This window comes from Octodon degus, unplaced genomic scaffold (assembly GCF_000260255.1).
Source record: "Octodon degus isolate 3935 unplaced genomic scaffold, OctDeg1.0 scaffold00094, whole genome shotgun sequence".
Lineage (NCBI taxonomy): Eukaryota > Metazoa > Chordata > Mammalia > Rodentia > Octodontidae > Octodon > Octodon degus.
Window position 1 is genome coordinate 9907701 of NW_004524670.1, and position 15158 is coordinate 9922858.

Sequence of the window (15158 nt, forward strand, 5' to 3'; positions counted from 1 at the left end):
AGGCAGGCAGGCTGATGAATGTGCTTTGATCATTGTAGTTTGATATTACTTTTGAGTTTGGGTGCTTTTTATTTTTTAATTTAAGCTTATTTTGGGGTGAACTGATGATTGAACACTGTACCACTTCAGACTGCCTTTGTAAGGTTTAAAGCAAGTAGAACTGAAGCAGAGGGAGCTTCGTGGTCCCACCGATCGGCTTCTTAGGGAATCTGGCTCTCATTCTTCCACTTTCTCCAAAGTTCAGCTCACAATTTGGCTTCAGGTCAGTACATGGACTCCTGTGCAGGCAACTGCAGTCGGCGCTTTCCTCCAGTTGGCCTGCAGTGTCAAAGCCCAGTCTGGACCACGGCCTTCTGTAATTTGTGCCTAACACAGTCTGTGCTACGGGGCTTTGAGCAAACAACTGTATGGTTTCTATCCAAATCTATTGATAACCTGTCAGTGGACATCTCTTAATATGCTTTTTGCCAAGAAACCATGTCTTCCCTCCCTGAGCAACACCAAGATTAGACCTCACTGGTCTCTCTGAAGTAAAACTACAGGAAACTCCTCATGTTTGTTTTACTTTTCTCTTGAAAAAACAAAACAGAACAACCGTCTTTTCCTCAGTCAGCGCATACCAGGCCCCTTCCCAAGCCTCTGCTGCGATCCTCATTTCCGCAAGAGCCTGCGCCTCATCTCTAAACGCTCCACTGCAGGCTCTCAGGGTCTGGCCTGACTTTATTTTCTGCATATTGTATCATCTCAATTTTTAAAATGTTGATAAAATATTCTAGTGTTCTTTTACCAGCACTATCACTTGGTAAAATCCTCTCTCTCTGAGTTGTTCATCTGCTAAAATAGATGACACTGACTTAGACATTTCCAGCAAAAGTTCCGAAACGTTCACAAGTGTTTCCTGACTACATGAGCGCATTTCCTTCTGCGCACGTGTTGAGTGTTCCAGCCGTGGCAGTGACGACGGAGGTAAGCTGGAGAAAATATCTCTTCTCACTGTTGCCTGTGTCAAAGCACAAAGTGCATTTACTCCTATTTTCTAATGAATGGTCTGCCCCAAACTGGATATAATGGTCATATTAGTGCTCTGAGACGCTGAGGCAGGAGACTCACAAGTTTGAGCCCCAACTTGGGCAATTTAGCAACTTTAGTAAGACCTTATCTCTGAATTGAAAAACAAAAAAAAAAAAAAAAAATTTTTTTTTTTTTAAAAAGTGTGGGCTGGGGATAGAGAAGGTCCTGGGTTCAATGCCCAGTACCACCACCTTGAAAAAAGAATGTCCTGCCTTAATCAAACACGTTTTGGAACAGGACTCACAAGTATCAGCCTATGGCTTCTGAAAGAATTGAGCCAAGTTTCTGGGCATGGTGGCTCATGCCCATAATCCCAGCACTTAGAAGGCTGAGCCAGGAGGATCACTGCAAGTTCAAGGCCAGCCCAAACGACATATGAAACCGTGTCTCAAAATAGCACACAAAACAAAAAGCAAAGTAAGCTGAGTAAACCAAACACAGAACCCACTGACTACTACTCTTTGATGGTGTTGAAAGAGGGCAAGTTGGTTCCCTTTACAGACAGGGAAACCCATCTGCCTATCCAGTGATTGTATATATAAGTTATCATTATGTCCCTGAGGGTTCTAGACAATTATAAGTTGTTTCTGCAGGTCTGGGTTGTACTTATGTGAGCATTTATAATAAGCCTTACCTGTCTGAAACAACTCTGATAACAGAGAGACCTCATAAAAACTCAGAAATATTAGAAAAAATAATCCTCCCCTCTTCTTTCTCTTTTCTTTCTCCTCCTCCTTCTTCATTTTTCCTTGTACTGAAGACGGAATCCAAGACCTTTACACTGAGCTAACCCTTTTGCATTTTTTGATAAACTCACTCAAACTTTTGACCCTCCTGTCTCACCCTCCCAGAGGGCAGGGATTATAGGCATGCCCCACTCTGCCTGGCTTGTGCTTGCCCCATTATATTAAGATTTTCTAAGTGCTTCTATTCTGATAAATTATCAAATGCATTCCTTTAATCCCAGAACTCAGGAGGCTGAGGCAAGAGAATCACGGTAAATTTGAGGCCAGCCTAGGCTACAAAGTTAGTTCAAATCAGCCTGAACAACATAACAAAACCCTGTCTAAAAGAGACAAAGAAAAAAAAAAAAAGCATTCCTCATCTGTTCTATCCATTCTCCAGTGGCCTTTATCCTGGCTTGTTTCTGTTGTAGTAAACATTTAGAGTTAAAAATACCCTTGATGGGGGTGGCCTGCAGCCTTCTGATTTCTCATCTACTGCCCTTGTAAGGCAAAAGCAAAGACACAGAACAACAGACAACTAAGTGATTGGCTAACATAAAAATTACTTCCCTACCTTTTTTAACTAAGGAGTAGGCAGAGGGAATTTCTTTATCATTACTGTTAAAACAGGCCTTTTCTGGAAGTCTGACTCTTATCTCTCTCTGTTTTTCTCAGAGTTCCAGATAAGGGCCAAAAAGATAGCTCAGTGGACTAAGTGCCTGCTTAGGCAACCACAGGGACCAGGCTTCCGTCCCGGCACCACATATACCACAAGCCCCACCCTCGGTGGTGCTGGCCACCAAGTCTGGGAGTGGTGGTGTGTGCCTATAATCCCAGCTCTGGAGAAGCTGAAAATAGGAGGATCACTAGAAGTCTGAGCTGCATAGTGAGACCCTGTAACAAATGCATAAAGAAGAAAAAAGATTACCAAATAAACAGCTTTGGTTTGGTTGGTGGTTTGGGATGTTAGTTAGCATGAGTGACTCCATTTTTATTTTTAGTATAGTCTTAAGGCCCAGCGCAGAAATCAACTCCAAACAACGGCCTCCTGTGATATTTATTTTTTTTATTTTTTTAAACTTTTATTTATTTATTTATGTGTGTGTGTGTGTGTGGCCAGCTCAGCCCACCATGGGGTGGGGCTGGCTGGCATGTGGTATTGGGGGATTGAACCACGGTCCCTGTGCTTTGCTAAGCTTGTTCCAAGCAGGTGCTCCAGACCACTGAGCCATCTCACCAGCCCCTCCTGTGATATTTAACACTCAACTAAGACTACACAGACAAGATGCGGGACAGAGCCCAGCCAGGTACGACCCAGGCCAGCCTTGCTGTCAGCAACTAGGACATAGTGCCTGGTCTCATGGAGTGAAACAACAGTGATTTTTCACATATTAAGAGGACCTTCTTTCAATAAGTGGACTTTACTGTTCAGGTTTTGTTTTGTTTTGTTTGTTTGTTTGTTTGTTTGTTTGTACCAGGGATCAAACTCAGGACCTTGTACTTTCAAGACAGACACTTAGGCCACTGAGCTGAATCCCCAGCCCTTTGCTGTTATTCTGTTTACTTTTATTTTGTTTGTTTTTAGACAAGGTCTTGCCTCAGGCTGGCCTTGAACTCTCTATGGAGCCCAGGCTGGCCTCTGGTGATCCTCCTGTCTCAGCCTCTGGAGTATTGCATCCCAGGCATGTGCCACCACACTGCGCATTGTCTACATTTAGTCTTCAAATGAGCAGATCAGATTTTCATCCCTGAGAAAAGATTATTTCCCAGTCTTGTCTGAGGGTCTCTATCCTATTAGTCTGCTGACTACATTTTGTGTTATTATTCCCTTACAGTGATTCATGGACATGAGATAGAACCTGTCTGGTACACTGAAAAAGCCAGGCCTGCTGTGACAAATAGAGTCAGGAGAAATTCAGCAGCTCCATGATGTCTAGCAGACCACTGCACCCCGCATCCCCAAGTTTGGGTAGTTTCTTCTCTTAGTTTTTCCCAAGATCTCTACACCTCCATCTTAATCCACACATAATATCACATTTGTACTTTCAGGCAGACAACTTACTAAATGTGTCACACACTCTTGTGCGTGACATACCGTGTTTAAAAAGGTTCAAATTTATGGAGTCGTCTTCATCCTGAGCTACATCATCAACCTTTTTCATGTTTTATTTTGAGACATGATCCTTCGAAGTTGCTAGACTGCCAGGCTAAACTCAAATTTGAGATTTTCCTGCTCCACCCCTCACAGCACTGGGATTACAGTAGGTGTGTGCCACCGTGGCTGCTTGATTTGTTATTCCCAGTGTGTTTTAGAAATGTTCGTTCTTGCAGAGAAAATATGAGCAAAATTTCCAAGTTTATATTAAGTCTGCCCCGTGAGTGACATAGGAAAATCCCTGACAGCAGAAATGACCCCGCAAAAGGGGCAGGAAATCTTTTTTTAAATAAATGTGCATCTAGTTTCTACATATTCATAGCTTTTGATGGTTTATTAAAATAAACCTTTGTCCTCTTTGTTGAACTTTCTTATCCTGCAATTGTCCATGACCTGCTCTTCCCGCTCTCTTCTCTTCTCTTCTCTACCCTTCCCTTCTCTCTTTCGCTCCCCTTTTTCTCCATTCCTTCCTTCTCTCCCTGTCCTTTTTCTCTCTTCCTTCTTGGTTGCTCCCCACCTCCTCATCAACTCCTTCTACCCCTCCACCCCCTCCCTTTCTTCTGCCATGGTCACTGGGCCAGGCTCTGTGTGGACTGCTTTCTGTGCACCCCTCTACTCAACAGAATGACACCCCAGAGGGTGTCCCACTGTGCGAATGAAGGCGTCCAAGCTGGGGGCGGAGGGCTTTCCCAGGATTACAGTTATGGAAGACAACACTGAGGCTTCAGTCCTCAGCACGTGACTGTAGAGCATTCACAGTCTATCACTTTCCATAGGATGGGTATTTCACTGAACATTGGGAAGACGATGGGCCAGGGAGATAGCGCAGTAGAATAAGCACTTGCCTGGCAAGTGCAAGGCCCTGAGTTCAATCCCTGGTACCACCAAAAAAAAAAAAAAAAAAAAAATATTGTAAGTAAGTTGGGGGGGGGGCGTGCATGTGCACGCACACACACGTTTTCTTTGAGACAAGGTTTCACTATGGAGCTCAGGCTGGCTTTGAGCTCACTTTGTAACCCAGGCTGGACTTGGACTACCAGTGATCCTCCTGCCTCAGCCTCCTGAATGCTGGGATTACAGGCATGTACCACTGTGTCCATTTGTTTATTTTATTGTACCATTTGTTTATTTTTTTTTTGAGGTAGGGACTTGCTCTGCAGTTTGGGGTGGCCTTGAACTCATTGCATAGCCCCGGCTGGCCTGAATGAGCAGTGAGCCTCCTCACTCAGCCTTCACCTCCACCAGTCTAATGAAGCTTTAAGAGAGGGGAACAGCTGTGGCCTGCCAGGAGGAGAAATTAGCCAAGAAGCAATCTGTGTGTTTGTTGTTATTGCTGTTGTTGTGTTTTTGTTTCTAGTCTTTTCATTTATTTAGTATTTGGTACACTGGCACAGCATATGGTACTGGGATTGAACCCAGATTCTTGCACTTGCCAGGCAGGCGCTTAGACCACCAAGCTATCTCCCCAGCCCCGGAGAAGCAATCTGATCTAAGGCCGCGATGGTATTCTGGACCGGCACAGGGCAGTGAGCACACTGGTATGGATTAGTGATCATAACAGCAAGCTTTTTCTTCCTGTTGGGAATCTAGAAAGTACTTTTTGTGTGTCTTATAAGTGTGGGGTTATCCAATGCTCACTACAAACCCATGATATAATACTGTAGTTGTCCCCATTTTAAAGGCCAGGACGGCCGGGAACCTGAGGCCCAGAAGGCAGAGACTTAAGAAAGGTCCTTCCCAGAATCAGAGGAGGCATGAGCGTTCTTTTTTTTTTTTTTTTTTTTCCTGATACTGGGTCTTGCTATACAGTTCGGGCTGGCCTTACACTCACTTTTGTAGCCCCCTACACTGGTCTCGAAGTCACAGCATTCCTCCTGTTCCAATCTCCTGTGTGTTGGGATTACAGGCATGCGCTACCATGCCTGGTTCCAAGAGTTCTGCTTCCAGGTGGTATTGCCTGACCTATGACACTGGAGTACCTTGTGCCTCGTACCCACATGCATTCCTCTGCCTGCTACTCTCTGTCTGTCTGTCTGTCTGTCTGTCTGTCTGTCTGTCTTACTCTTGCTCTCTCTCTCTCTCTCTCTCTCTCTCGCTTGCTCGCTCACTCAGGACTGGGAATGAACCCAGGGCCTTGACGCTAACCTGCATCTCTTTAATTTTTTATATCAATTCAAGATTTCCCTAAGTTACCAAGTTGCTAAGTTGAGCTTGAACTTGAGATCTTCCTGTTTTGGCCTCCCAGAGTGCTAGGATTATACACATTTGCCACCCTGCCCAGCTCTGGCTGTAGGTTTCTTGAGAAATGCCCAGCTGTTTACAGCCCCTCACGTGGAGGTCAGATCCTCTGCTAAAAAAGCCTGTAGAGCTGCCCTCCCTGTACAGGAAATCCACAGTGTTCAAAACACACATTCAGTGTGCAAATGGCACGCCTGAAAATAGTTGTGCTGTGATTAAGGAGTTACAGGAAAAGATTGCCACAGATAGTAAAGGAAAATGAAAGGCCGATTTAATTCACCCATGGAAAATGTCAGAAATGTAAAGGCCAATAGGATCCTTTCATGTGAAATATTAAATTCTTGGAATTGCCTCCTGGGACAGTGTAGTTTGTAAGTGAGTACATTTTTTAAACCTGAAATTAAGAACAATTTCTCATGAGCTGATTGAAAATAAATTTCTAAAATATTCTGACCAGACAAGAATGATTTTGAACTATTGTGTAAGCACATTTAACTGAAATGAGAATATGAACAAATTGGGCCAGGCATGGTGGCGCATGTCTAAAATCCCAGCACTTTGGGAGGCTGAGGCAGGAGGATTGCGTGTCTGAGCCTTGCCTGGGCAACTTAGTGACTTAGACACCTTGACTCAAAATCAAAAAAGTGTTGGGGATGTAACTCAGTGAAATTCCCTGGGCTTAAGAAGTAAGCCTAGTAATTCCCTAGTATTGAGAAGAGAACAAAAGGAGTAATTGGCACAAATCTAGTACACGTGTCGCGATAAATATACGGGAGAACACCTGTGATAGCTAAGGCCGGGTTCAGTGTGCCTTGGGCATGGGGCCGGGTCATGGGCCCAGTGCGGCTGTCTCTTCCGGCTGTGTTTGGGCTGCGACCCAGCATTACCACCACCCCTCCACTGCTAGTATATAGCTCTAGCCTCCTCGTCTCCTCCTAGAGCATTAGGACAACCTCTCAGAGACCCGCTGTCTGCTCTTCCTGCTCTGAAACACAGACTCCCCACAGGAGCACTCATAGTAGTCTTTAAAAAACATAACCAAGCCGGGCAGGGCGGGGCCCACCTGTAGGCTCTGCACTTGGGAGGCTGAGGCAGGAGTGTCGCCCGCATTCTGTGCTGTGAAGCCTGCTGACCGCTCTAAGCAGGCTGCTCAAGGACTCCACACATGCTGTTCCTCTCTGCCAACATACCTTTCCCCTTAATGTCCCTCGTCTTTTCTTAGGGCATTTTCTGGGCCTCTGCTTAAAGGTCCACCCTGTTAAAAAAAAAAAAAAAAAGGTGAGTTTTTGACTGCTGTATAAAGCAGCGCTCACCTCCTGCCGCCGTCAGTCATATCACCTTTACCTCGCTTTAATTTTCTTTATAGTAATTACCACCTTTTATGCTTAATACACTCCTAATATCTACAAGAACTCATCCCACCAGCCTTGGACCTTCCTGCCTCTATGGCCCTCCCCTCTCTCTTACTTCTTGTTTATCTTCTGTCATTCTCCAAGCCCTATTCAGATGTAAAGTTCATGAATGGAGGGACTTCTCATTCATTTTTAACTTCAGTCAACCAATACTCAATGAGTATCTACTCTGTGCCAAGTTTTGCACACCTGAAATTGCCAAAAGAGATTGGGTTCCACACTTGTATAGATCACAAATTAGGAGGGGAGACAGGTCAGGCCCCTGGGTGGCTGCAGGTGCAGGAAGGCGGCCGTAACTGCTGCGGGAGAAGCCAGCCTTCAGTGGAGGGATGACGGGGTTAGGGCTGAAGGGATGGAGTCTGTATTGATCAAGGTCACAAGATTATAGAAGAAGAGGTTGGGGGGGGGGAGGGAAATTAAGACTCTCTTTCCTGCTTCCTTTTCTTTTCTTTCTTTCTTTTATTTTTTTGAGGCAGGATCTCACTATGTAGTCCAGGGTGGACATAAACCCTTTGTGTCACCCAGGTGGTCACCAACTTGCAGTATTCTTAGTTTTTTTTAAAAAAAGTATTTTAACTTAGTTTTCTTTCTTTATCTTGCCTTTTTGAGATAGGGTCTGTAAATCCCAGTGATTCTCCTGCCTCAGCCTCCCAAGTACTGGGATCACAGGCTGGGATTATAGGCATGTACCACCACAACTGGCCTTAATTTTATTTTTTGATAAACATAGAGAGCCTTTGTACTGAACTATATTCCCAGCTCTTTCTAAAAATCTTAATTTTGAGGGGGGAATCTCACTAAGCTGGGCAGGGGCTTTTGGTGTTCCTGAGTCATCTCCCGCAGTGCTGGGACTGCCGGTGTAAGCCACCATCCCATGGACACTACACATTTTTCTGCCCTTGTTAATTTTGAGCCTGTGGTCCAGAGAGAGGGCTAGCTGAGATCTAAATTTGGGATTCATTGGTACAGAGCCACAGATTGGGTGAAATCACAGAAAATGGCCTGGGAGGGGGAAGAGCTGGCGCACAGTGTGCCTCATGCCAAAGTGGAGACTGGTAGGAGAAGGAGCCTGGGCTGGCTTGTGAAATGAGAAAGCCGGCTTGGGTGACTTGTCACATTTGCCTTAGCTCTAAGTCTCACAACATTAACATTGTGATAAACTCTCTGGCTATTTGTCAATATTAAAAAGTTTCATCATTCTTTTCTTCTTCTTCTTCTTCTTCTTCTTCTTCTTCTTCTTCTTCTTCTTCTTCTTCTTCTTCTTCTTCTTCTTCTTCTTCTTCTTCTTCTTCTTCTTCTTCTTCTTCTTCTTCCTCTTCCTCTTCCTCTTCCTCTTCCTCTTCCTCTTCCTCTTCCTCTTCCTCTTCCTCTTCCTCTTCACCCAAGCAAATGAAAAACAAACCGAAACAAAAAATGCCCTGGCCCAACCAGGGCCCAGTATGGAAACAGCTCTGGCCTGCTCCCCGGCTTATCTCAGCCCGAGGAAGAATCACTCAGCAGTGTGGCTCTGGGGGCTCCTTGGGGCCTTGTTTCCGTAGAAGAATCACAAACTGTGGCACCCGGCAGCTTTATTCCAGTGTGTTATCTGTCTGGCCTCTTAAGGGATTTGATTAGAAATGCTGGTTCCTAAAATTAACTGTATAGCAACCTGAAAAGAAAGGAATGCCCTTGGGCGTGCTGAGCTGGCCACCGAGACCGGGCGTGGCGGCGCACGCCTGTAATCCCAGCTCTGGGAAGGCTGAGAACAGGAGGATCACAAGGAGTCCAAGCTGTGTAGTGAGACCCTGTACCAAGTACATTTTAACAGAAGAAAGAAGAAAGAGAGAAAGAAGGGGAGGGAGGGAAAGGGGAAGGCAGAGTGGCAGATCATGAAGGAAGGGGAAGAAAGAAGGAAGAGAGGAAGAAGGGGACAGAGGGGAGGACAGCAGAGGAGGGAAGGAAGAGAGGGGAGATGTGGGCCAGGCATGTGCGGAGCCTGAGCTCCTCAAAGACAAGTGACACAGGGGTGTCGCAGCTGTTTTCATTCTTTGCAGCACAGAGGACTAAAGCCAGGCCGTGGCACTGAGCTACATTACCCAGTCCTTTTTTAAAACTTTCTTTTGAGACGGGGTCTTGCTAAGTCATTCGTTCAGGCTGGGCCCACACTTTCAGTCCTTCTGCCTCAGTCTCCCAGAGTGCTGGGATGACAGGTGTGTAACCAACCACACCTGCTTTAGCTGATTTTTATTATAAACTATCATCATTTCTGAAGGGATTTATGCTGGCCAGGGTCCCAATCCAAAAGACGCTTTTGCTGTGCTGCTGAAGCTATGTAGGTTTTAAACATCTAAATGATCTTAACACTGTCGGCTTAATGTGATGCAGAGAATTAACCTTTCCTGTGTACATAAATGTAACCGGAGCTCCGCGTGGTGGCACCTGCCTGAGGCTCCAAGTACGCAGGAGGCGTACTTGGGTCTATACATTTGATATGTAGTCAGAACCTTGCACTTGCTATCTCAAAAATGAAATAAAATCAGATGCTTTCCTAGCATAGCCATATTTGATGAAGTTGTGCTCCTGCTAGAATAAGCCACTTAATATGCTCAGTATAGCAGACTGAAAAAGCCATTTTTCTCAGTGGCTATTTGTCAATATTAAAAAGTTTCATCATTCTTTTCTTCTTCTTCTTCTTCTTCTTCTTCTTCTTCTTCTTCTTCTTCTTCTTCTTCTTCTTCTTCTTCTTCTTCTTCCTCTTCCTCTTCTTTCTTCTTCTTCCTCTTCCTCTTCTTCCTCCTCCTCCTCCTCCTCCTCCTTCTCCTTCTTCTTCTTCTTTTTTTTCCGGAATCGGGGATTGAACTCAGGCCCTTGCACTTGCCAGGCAAGCATTTATTCTACTGAGCCATCTCCCAGCCCCCAATATTAAAATGTTTGGTGAGCAAGCCAGAGATGGCTTCAGAGACTGAGTGTGTGATAATTGGGATTATCGAAATTTAAAATATCAATAGTCTTCTTCTCCCCTTGATGTGACAGAAAATCACTATGATGTGTTTTCTAATATAACAGCCTGAGAAAACACTTGAAAATCTATAAGAAAATGCTATGGTTTCTTTTTTCTGGGGGGGGGTAGGTACTGGAGATTAAACCCAGGGCCTTCATGCTGAGCTCAGACCCCACCTGTTTTGTTTTGTTTTGAATCAGGAAAGTGCCTAGACTTTGTTCAAGCATTCAGTCTTCCTGCCTCAGCCTCCCAGAGTACTGAGATTGTAGGTATATGCTGCCCCACCCAACTCATTCTTGTCATCAGCACCTGAGCTGTAGATATCTATTTCTTTTTTTTTTTTTTCTTGGTACCAGGGATTGAACTCAGGTCCTCACACTTGCCAGGCAGGCACTCATGCCACTGAGCTATCTCCTCGGCCCATAGCTCATGAGCTCTGAAACCCTTGGACCCTGGTGAGTCGATGTGAGACTCATCAACATTTCATTGCCTGTCACTTGGCCTTGTCTTGCTGTCCTCACAACAAGGCCTCTGCTTCCAGGTCCCTCCCCCCCACCGTGCCTGTGCTTCCACAGCCAGGACTTGCCCTTCCCCTACCCACATGAGGCCTCCCAGCTTGCTCCTTCTCAGGGAGGGCTGGAGTTTGGAATGGTCTTTCTCTTCACATTGGTACCACTTCAATGCACGTTTCAGTGGCAGTGTAGGTGACGCAAGGTCATGTAACAGAGAAGGCGTGGTCCAGCTACATTGTGTGACACAATGAAAACCATTCAGTGGGCTGCATTTCGGGCATTTGGAATATTTCTTTGGAATGTTTTTAAAGGTCTTTTATGAAGAGACCTGAGCAGCTGGCGTGAATGCCATCAGGCTGCCTCTTCCTTGTGTTGCAGGGTTTGGCCGAGAGGCCAAATGTGAGGCTGTTGAGAAAGGAAGTAAGTGTGGACTAGGCAGGAAAGAAACTCACTGGGATGCAGGAAGCCAGAGACCCTGGAGAGGAAATGAGGGCGAGGCAGGCGCACAAACTAGGCCAGGAAAGGAGTAAACACACCCAAGAGCCAAAGTTCTCATGCGTCCCTATACCTGTCACTGTGGCCGCCCACACTCTCCTTTCTCTGCCTGTGAGCGTTCTGTCAGTGTTGGCATACACAGACAGACTCCTGGGCCAAACTCGCCAGGGAAGGGAACTTAGAAATGTTCTCCCTGGGTTCTCAGCTCCATCCCACATAACCAACTCAGGAAATGATGCTGGACAACGCCTTCAGAGTTGACACTGCATAGCAACCTTTCCTGTCCTTGGAGGAAAGAATTTTTAGAAGGACATTCATAATTTGATAAAATACAGCTGTACTCAGTACAGTCTGTAGACCGACACTTGTTGGTTTTGTATGCTGTGCATTCATAAAACACAGGCTGTGGATGAATCATCTGTGCTATGAATAAGCCAATGATGTTTATTTTTATTTTTTTTTAAACATTTATTTATTTATTTGCTTATTGTGTGTGTGTGTGTGTGTGTGTGTGTGGCCAGCTCAGCCCACCAGGGGGTGGGGCTGGCTGGCATGTGGTGCTGGGGGATTGAACCGTGGTCCTTGTGCTTTGCCAAGCTTGTTCCAAGTAGGTGCTTTAGACCACTGAGCCATCTCGCCAGCCCCTGAGCCATCTCGCCAGCCCCGCCAATGATGTTTAATCTAAATACTTTATTATTATTTATTTGGTACAGGGTCTCGCTATGCAGCTCAGACTCATAGTGATCCTCCTGTCTCAGCCTTCCCAGCACTAGGATTATAGGTGTGCACTGCCACACCCAGTTTTGGTGGCCAGCACAGTATGCTGGGGGTTTGGAGCCTGCACAGCATGTGATAACAGGGATCAAATGTGGGTCTTTGCCCTTCCCATGCAGGCGCTTAGACCACTGAGCTATCCCTCCAACTTCTATGATCTTTAATCTAAAGATGGCGTTTTGACCCGAGAGCAGCAGAAAGAGAATGTCTTAATGGGGAAATCCATAATCATATAAACAGCCGGATGACTAAGTAGTAAGACAACTGTTTGAAGTAGAGAAGAAGCAAGTGACCAGTGTGAATTCTAGGAATCCATTGGCATTCCCATGAGCTCTAGGCAACAAGGATAATTCTGCCCTCTTGTTTTGTTTTCTGATTTCTAAATAACAGAAATCTCTCTCTCCTACTTCTGGACCCTGGAAGTCTGTGGTCAGGTGTCAGCAGATTTAGTAAGCCCTGTTCTCTGCTTCTAGGACAACTGAACCCAGAGGTGCTTCGCCGCTGGGCAACATCCCCAGCCCTTTTTATTTTTTATTTTGAGGTGCAGTCCACCTAATCACTCAATTGCCCATGTTAGGCACACACTTGTGATTTTCCTGCCTCAGCCTCTCAGAGTGCTGGGATTACAGGTGAGTAATGCCACATCAGCTTCAGGGTTCAGTGATTCTTTGTTGGGGGGAGCTTTTCAATATAGGCATAAACACCCCTTCAAAGGAAAAATCAAGGAGAAAATATTTTTAAGGCATTTTTTTCTTTCACTTGCAGCCATTCATACCAATCCCTTGATTTCACTGAAGAAATTAGGCAAATATTTCCGAGCATGCAGTATATGTTGTCCTTTTTTAATATTAAAATATTTAATCATGGTTACCTCTTGAATACTCTAAAAGATAGAAGATACGAAAATGTTCTTACAAATTAATATGCATTGCACACACCTTTTTCCTACATTAATATTGCTCATAGCTTTCTGCAGAATGATTTTCCTGAACTTCAAAGCTCATTTCCATAAAACATTGATATTGCTTTAGAGCAAAAAAAAAAAAAAAAAAAAAATTCAGAATACAGATAGAATAACTTGCTTTATTCTTTCTACTAATAAGGCAACTTTTATTCATAAATTTTATTCTAGTTTAGGAATGGTGAACCACTTGCCATGGTGCTGTTTATAAAATACCTTTTTTTTGCTGTAATTTAGAATCCTTCCTGGAGAGCTTGTGGTACTTACTATAAATAACTGTGACCCCCAAAGTGCTTACTTCGATGGGAGTTTTACACTTGATATCAAAAGGTTGAAAACAGATTGGAATATTGGGCCCCCACGTTTTTTTTTTTTTGGGGGGGGGGAGAGAACCAGGGATTGAACTCAGGTCTTTGCGCTTTCCAGGGAAGTGTTCATTCCACTGAGCTATCTCCCCGGCCCTGCACACACATATTTAATCCCTTCAATCAGCGATCTCAGAAGTGTAAGGAAGAGCAAAGGGAGGAAGGGCAGAAAACACTAAGAAATTCCCTGGCTAGTAAATGCAATTGCAATGCAGTAATTAAGTAACAAAAATACAAAAAGGATTGTGAAATAATCTCTAAGTGCCAAGAAAAAGGAGGCTTTTGATACCAGGATCCCTTTACAAACTTTATCCTCCTCCCTGGTTAAAGGCATGGAGGCAGCTCAAGACAGGCAGTGCCTGCTGTGTCCTTGGAGGCCACAGGCTTTCTAGGCCCTTCTCTGAGGTTTACCTCTTTGTACTGGAAATCGGAAAACTCCTGGGCTGGGAAAGTGGAACCAGGTCCTGGCAGTGTCTTTCCCTGCTATATCTGACATGTTAAGCTGACTCTCTGAAGAGGGCCCCAGAGCTCGCCCAGGGGTTAAGAAAGCCTCCAGGCCACTCCAGGGTGGAAGCTGAGAGGACAGCCCCGGGGCTCTGGCCTGCAAAGCTGGAGAGAATCACTTTGGAAAGCTTGCTAAAGAAATCTGACTTCATCACTGTATGCCTCCTGCAGAGACTGTGCCCCAAAGCACAGTAGGACACACAAAGGCTTGTTTTTTCTAAATGCTGTTTTCGGTGTGCAACGCCTGTGTGCGCCTCTCTCAGGGATTTCTAGACGGTGCATTTTCAAAGGGTCATTAACATTATTTAAATATTCATGATGGGGGTGGGGATGACAGACTGAAATTTCAGCCCGCTCAGAAGTGAGACAGGGTTGGCCACCTGCCTCCCTGAGCCGCACTCTGCGTATCAGCTGCCTCCCTCCCCAAGGGGGCATCGTGGCCACACGCGCTTCGACACCACAAAGCCACTGGCTGCCGCGCGGGAAGGGCAGCGAGAAGGCTCCGGCGAGCCAGAGCCGCCTATGTCCACATCTCAGCCACGTCAAAGGGACTCCAGAACTCACAAGGACGTCGTTATTGTACCGCGAGAGGCCCTTCCCAAACCAATCCAACAGTCGAGCTTACCCACGGGTCAGTGGTGGTGTCAAGGGACAAGGACTCTCTCCCCCCGCAGGGAGGAACCCAGGAGCTCCTGGAGAGGTGGGCGCGCACAGACATCCACGTGCAGTAGTGCACACGTGCACCCCCCACACATTGCACGCATGCCGACACGCCCACCCGTGCGACACTTGTGCAACAGACCAGACACTCAGAGCTCTACTGAATTAGAAAACGGCCGAAGCCGTCCGGCCACCTCGTTACCCACCCAGTCTCACAAACCTCACGGTTTGTGCACAGATTCGGCCGGAGCCGGAGAGGAGGTGCTGCCGGGTGGGAGCTAGGGGGATGTGGAAGGGGCGGGGCGG

The 15158-nt window shown here is 45.7% G+C and overlaps 1 protein-coding gene across 5 annotated transcripts in view; it reads left to right on the forward strand.

Moving 5' to 3' along the window:
- The window catches only part of Akap2 (A-kinase anchoring protein 2), a 553389-nt gene that overhangs the window by 428490 nt on the left and 109741 nt on the right, over nucleotides 1-15158 (forward strand). The window lies entirely within an intron of this gene.